The sequence below is a fragment of the Camarhynchus parvulus genome, chromosome Z, assembly GCF_901933205.1.
Source record: "Camarhynchus parvulus chromosome Z, STF_HiC, whole genome shotgun sequence".
Classification (NCBI taxonomy): domain Eukaryota; kingdom Metazoa; phylum Chordata; class Aves; order Passeriformes; family Thraupidae; genus Camarhynchus; species Camarhynchus parvulus.
In genome coordinates, this window is record NC_044601.1 from 7,968,133 (window position 1) to 7,974,146 (window position 6,014).

Consider the following 6,014-nt stretch of genomic DNA (forward strand, 5'->3'; position numbering starts at 1 on the left):
TCTCTGATCCCCCAGGCTCTAGGACTGGGAAGGAGTGAACAAATCCCACCCACAAGTAGAAAGGTTTTATCTTCTGGCAGAGAGCGAGTGGAACCTGACATAGCTGTGACACCTGGCACTGGCCTCAGGTACTTTGCTCTGATCTTATCATGGCACCTTTCAAAACAAAATGCTTTTAATGCTTCTGGATGTTATGAAACCTACTCAAATGTATCAGGTAATTAATTGCTGTAAAATATATGCTGTTAAGATGATTAAAAGATGAGCTAGAACTGCAGAATGTTATGCAACTGTCAGGACCCTGAGGATAGCCCCTGGAACCTGTGCTGTGTGTGACCTGTTTCCCAAATTCCTGACCCTGACCGCTCTTTGCAGGCTGCCATCCTGCTGTGGCCTTGGCTTGTCCCCATCCCTAGGCAGGTGCCTGATGCTGGAGCTGGGATGGCCCTCTTCTGGCTGGGGTGCTGGGCTGGGCAGTGGCCACCAGGCCCTGCCCCACTGGCTCCACTGCACAGCTACTGGTGTAAAACACACCTTTGGAGAAAGGTGCGATGGTGAAATGGTGTTAAACCATGAAATGGTGTAAAACACACCTTTGGAGAAACATACCTGCAGGTCAGGTATGTTTCCCCGGAGCATATTTATAATAACTGCAGGACAAAGATTAGAGCATTTGGATTTAGCGCTGACTACGGTGGTGTTTTTCTCTTTCAAGGACCCATTCTTGCTGGATTTGCCCCCAAAAGGAAGTTCTTTCGGGCGGCATCATAGCAAAATGTTGGCAACTGCCTCTGAGCCATCCATTGCCAGTCACCTGTCCTAAGGGACTCTGTGCCCCAGGGCCACCACAGTCAAGGGACATCATTCACCCTGGGTGGCAGCGCCACAGCTCCAGTCCAGCCTTGCTGCAGGGCACTTGGCTGCTGCAGAGGAGCAGACGGAGGTGCCTGCATTCAATCCAGCAGGACTCGGGAGTGATCCTCAGGGCCTGGCACTTTCCCCCTTGCACCCCTTTGTCTGTCAAGGCAGTTGGGTCGGGCTGCTGCCTTTGCTTTGAGCACTATTACATGGTAGGAGTGACAAACTTCACCTGCTGCACACCTGAGCCCAGCCCAAACTGTCCCCCTGCTCCCCTGAACATGCTGCCTTTGGTGAGCCAGTGATTCAGCCATGGGGGAGAGAAGCTTGGCACAGAGCCTGAGGCCGGGGTGCTCACGTGTGGCCCGGAGACGAGGAGGTGTCACTGCCTGGCACCCCGTTGGAAGTGCTGAGCCCGGAGAACGTCCCCTCTTCCCCACAGCTCCCAGCTTCCTGAGCTGTTCAGGGCGCCAGGAGGCATCTCCCGGACCGCAAGGCTGCAGAACAGCCGGCTTTGGAACAGCTTTCTCTGCCTGCCAGCCTGTGCTGGGAGCTGGAGGTCTCGTCCGGGCTGTGCGGCTGCGGCACCGGCGCCCCCCGCACCCGGCTCGGGACAGCGGGATCCCCGGGGAGGGCCGGGGGGTTCTGACCGCTGGATGTGCTCGGACCCATCAGGAGCCCCGTCAGCGCAGGGAAAAGGAGCATCCATCCTCACGGGACCCTTGCCCGTGCCCTGCCGTGAGCAGCGCGCCGTGGCTGTACAAACACCGCAGGAAGGAGCGGGCACGCCGCCGTGCTGCACCGTGCCTGCTGCAGGGACAGGTGGCTTTGCAGCAGCCTCAATGCCTGGGGACAGAGCTGTGTCTCCTGCAGCCCTCCAGATTGCAGGAGTCGGGTGGAGACCGTCGTTCTTTCCACCAAAAGCTGTATGCGCTCAAAAAAGGAAAAGGAAGGAAGAGGGGCATTTCCCGGGGTGTAACCTGTCGCTCGCGATCCAGGTGCCGGCAGGTGGCACCCCAGAATGCGCGGCCTTTCTGGAGCCTGATGCTGCTCCCCGCTGCATCTTCAGCTCCGCTCGGCTCCCAGCATCGGGGGATCCTCGGTGGCTCTGAGCTGGGGCCAACAGCCGTCAGAAACGACTCCGAAATTTTATTTTCTAGTCGATTCTTTCCAAAGTGTTTTTCTAAATGTGGAGGGAGCACAAAAGTTCTGAGGGTAACAGCATGAAAAGCACCCAGAATATGCCTCGGGCCTATTAAACATAAATAAAGTGTCTGTGTCAGGGTGCTGGCTCCTGCTCCTCTAACTTTGCTAGACACCAACCCTATGAGATGAAAAGGCTTATGAGAGATGCAGCTTCACCTGGCATTCCTAGAGGACTTCACAACTGGAAGGTGACGCCCTGTCCAAGGGGGTTGCTGAGGAAAATCTCAGGGCACTTGGCCATGGTGGAAACATTGGGTGATGTTTCTACCACTGTGGAGGAACATGAAGACATGATTGAAAATTGTAGGCATGCAAGGAGGTTAATTAACTCTATTTGGGCAACAATTGTTTTTTTAGGAGCCTCATTTTGCAGTCTTGTCAAACACACTTTTTACCTGGACTTGTTGAATCAAGTGGGCTGTACTTACTTCTCACCTGTGCCCAGGGGAGTTGTCTTTGACTTGCATAGACTATCTCCTGACAGTCGTATTGTTTTCACCTGGAAGCTGCAACTGATGGTTTTTTTTTTTTGTGTTGTGCATCTGGGCATGTGAACTCCCTTTTCATCTGTCCTGATCCAGTAAAAGAGGTGAGCTTTGAGACGATAAACCACTCATCCTCCTTGAAGATCAAAGATGGACCTGCCCCACTCTGCCAGGCAGGAGCAGGCAGGATTCTCTGCACTGGCCTCATATGGAACCAATACTGGGGAGGTGGTAGGTGCAGGAGGGCTGAAATAGTTCAGGAAACACCAGGCAAGCAGGCAGGGAGAGGCAGGGCAGAGCCCCAGGCCATGAGATGAGGAACTGAACCAGGACAGGGAGGAGGTGGCTGACATATCCCTCTGCAGATAACATTTCCCCACCTTGCCTCCCACTTCATCAGCAGCAAATTGCTCTGCCCATGTCACAGGAATGATGCTTTAAACGACTTTACAGTGAAATGGCTTGAAAATCATCAGTGTGGTACCCTGGCAGACCTCAAGTGCTGTGCCCTGACCGGGTCTCCCTTCATCACAGTGTGGAAGTGATGTGCAGCTCCCAAAGCCACTGGTTCTGGGCACAGACCACAGGGACGTCAGTCACCACATGGTGTTCGGACCTCTGCAACCTCCTGAGCCACAGCCCATCATCATCCTCAGCTGTCTGCAGCAGGAACAGGAACGCTTCAGAAGTTAATTAAATTCCCACCCCCCACCTGATCCGCTCCTCCTCTTCCCAGTGCTCCACTTTACTGCTTCAAACGGAGCAGCGGGAGAGAGGAGGGAGTGTAATTATTTAGCTCCTTAGAGCCAGCTCTACAGTGCTTCAGAGCCTGTTAATTACAGTTTCAGCCGCGTGAGTCAGTGGAGGACCAGAGGAGCATGTGGGGAGTGGGGGGCATGGGTTGAGGGAGGGGAAGGACTCTGTGAAGTCAAAGCCACCAAAGCTGACAGTCAGGAGAACCAGGGTCAAACTGGGCAGAGAGCCAAAGGCTCGGGTATATAGGAACCTGGGAAAGAGGCACAGGGAGTGGGGGGCAGGTGGAATGCAGAGGGAGGCGGAGAGAAGAGGGTGAAGATGGAGCTGTGTAGGGGAGCAGCACGGAGAGTCCATGGAGGGATACAGATTAGGCACCAAGGGATGTTGTGCACTGGTGTCACAGCAGCGTGTCCTTTGTGCCCACCTGCCTTCTCTGTCACAGCAGGTAACTGTCCGGGCACTGGGTCAAAGCACTGACAGTGCCATTGGGTAGGGCATGCTTGCTGGAGGACAGAATGAATTTTATAACATACTGACTCTTGTCAGAGAAAATATTTCCTTTCCTCAATCACTTTAATTTTCTCACTAAATGAGCAAAATAATTGCAACAATGTTCTGCCTCTCTCCCAATTCCATTAGATAAGAATCTCCAGCATTTTAAGGGCAAAACCTGTAACATCACTCCTCTGATGAAAAGAGCAGGTAATTGTCCTGAGTTCCTCTCGCTCCTGAGCCAGCCTCTCCTAGAGAACAACACTTCTGCTGTAGTTCCTGGGCTGAGGGTCCTGGGATTAAGGGGAGAGGCTACCTTTCTGAACATCCACAATTTCTGAAAATAAGTTATTGAAAAGAGGGTGCCAGTAAGAATGGTAAGAATGTTCAGACCCTCCATGGGAAACCATTTGGTGCTTATCTGCAGCTTCTGAAATGAATGTATGTGTATTTCATCTTTGACAGAAGTGAAAAGACAATTCAAAGCCAGAAAAGGTTCTGTGCTTGAAGACTTGGTGCTGCACTGCCAATAGTTCTTAGCTTTGACTTCATGATTTTGATTTTCTTTTGGCTGGACCCAGTCTCTGTTTCTCTCTTTTACTGGAAAATTTCCCTTAAGGAACCACCGGTGATGGCCCAAGAGACAATGTGTGAATGCTTTGCATTATGTACTGCTTTGACATTTGGCATTCCCATGGCATTTTCCCCATTATCCCCCATCAATGCGAAATAAGCTGTCAGAGCATGAAATTGGTACTTTTACATATTCTTAATGTACAGATGTCAGTCTGAAAGCCATGCACAAGCGTTATGAATAAATTCTCTGTTTCATCCCTTCGCTTATGCATGGATCTCTTTGGAAGACTTCTTTCCTTTTGGGGGGTTATTGCAAAAAGGCACAACCTTAAAAAGCAATAATCCTGCTTAGTAGCACTATCAGAAGGTGAAAGATAAGTTAAAGACATTGTGCACTGAATGCACTATAGACATATAAATCCAGAGCAGTAGTGTTCAAATTTTAGCACCTGTGTTCCTGGCATGGCAGCATAAAGTGAACAACAGGTACCAGATGCATAGAGGGAATATAATCAGTGACCCACTTTCTGGTGCCAAATGCATCAACATGTTCCAAATCAAATCTGCTCAGAGTTTACAAGTTTGTTATTCTGTGTTAATTAAAATGTAAGAATGGCAGTGCCTTATGGGAGGATGATTATGCCTAAACATAATGTACATTGAGAGAGAAGAAGAAGGGCATAACAGAGGACCCACCCAGGACTCCAGATTGCTTGATTTCATTGGTTTGATCACAAATACAAAAGGAAGAGGAGGAAAGTCACCTGCCTGAAAGTAAATCAGCTGCTCCACCCTCTGCGTTCAGCTGGTCCAAGGATTTGCTCTGCAGCAGCAGCAGCAAATATTGTTGCTAAATGAGACCAGAATGATGGAGTTCCCATCGTTAGGAGCTCTCAAGAACAGGATGAGTAAAAAGTACAGCATGCTGATCTGGTCTCATAGCTGGCCCTTCTGTGAGCAGAGGATTATTTAGAGAGTTCTTGAGGTCCCTTGCACCTGAATTGTCCTGTGACCCCATTCTCTGGTAGGCAGAATGTTGGAGCAGGAGGATGTTGGCTTCTGTTGACCTTTCTGCTGGAGTTCTGAGAGTTTGTCCAAACAGTCCTTAAGGCTGTGTGGAGGTGTATCCTGGACGTCTGCTCACCATGCCTGGAGGTGTGACAGGAGTCCATGAGCATCAGCAGGGTAACATGCTGCTCCCCCAGATTTCTGGTTTGCAGTCAAATCAGGAGAGAGGCCAAAATTCTGTTTTTTCTTCATGTAAACCCAAAACCAGCCCATGGACTATTTTTAGCTGAATTTCCCTAAACAATGAGTTATGCAACTGTGTCATCAGTCCTTGCTTGCTCCTCTTCCCTGCCTTGCTTTCCACCCTACCAGAAGCTTGTGGTGTACAAGCCACCAGCTCCAGCCAGGTGCAGCCAAATGGCTGGTGACAGTGAGTGCAACTGCTGCAAGGGTTGCCACATGGCCACTGCAGGGGCTCCAGCTCCTGGGCTCTGACATTGTCTGCAGTCGCCATGAAACATCTGTCGCAGTCAGTGGAAAGTCTGCTGTGGTCTCTTGTACTGACAGACAAGCACTTTCAGTATGGGGTGTTCACCTCTCCCAGGTACATAGCATAGCACCTTCCACAGCCCA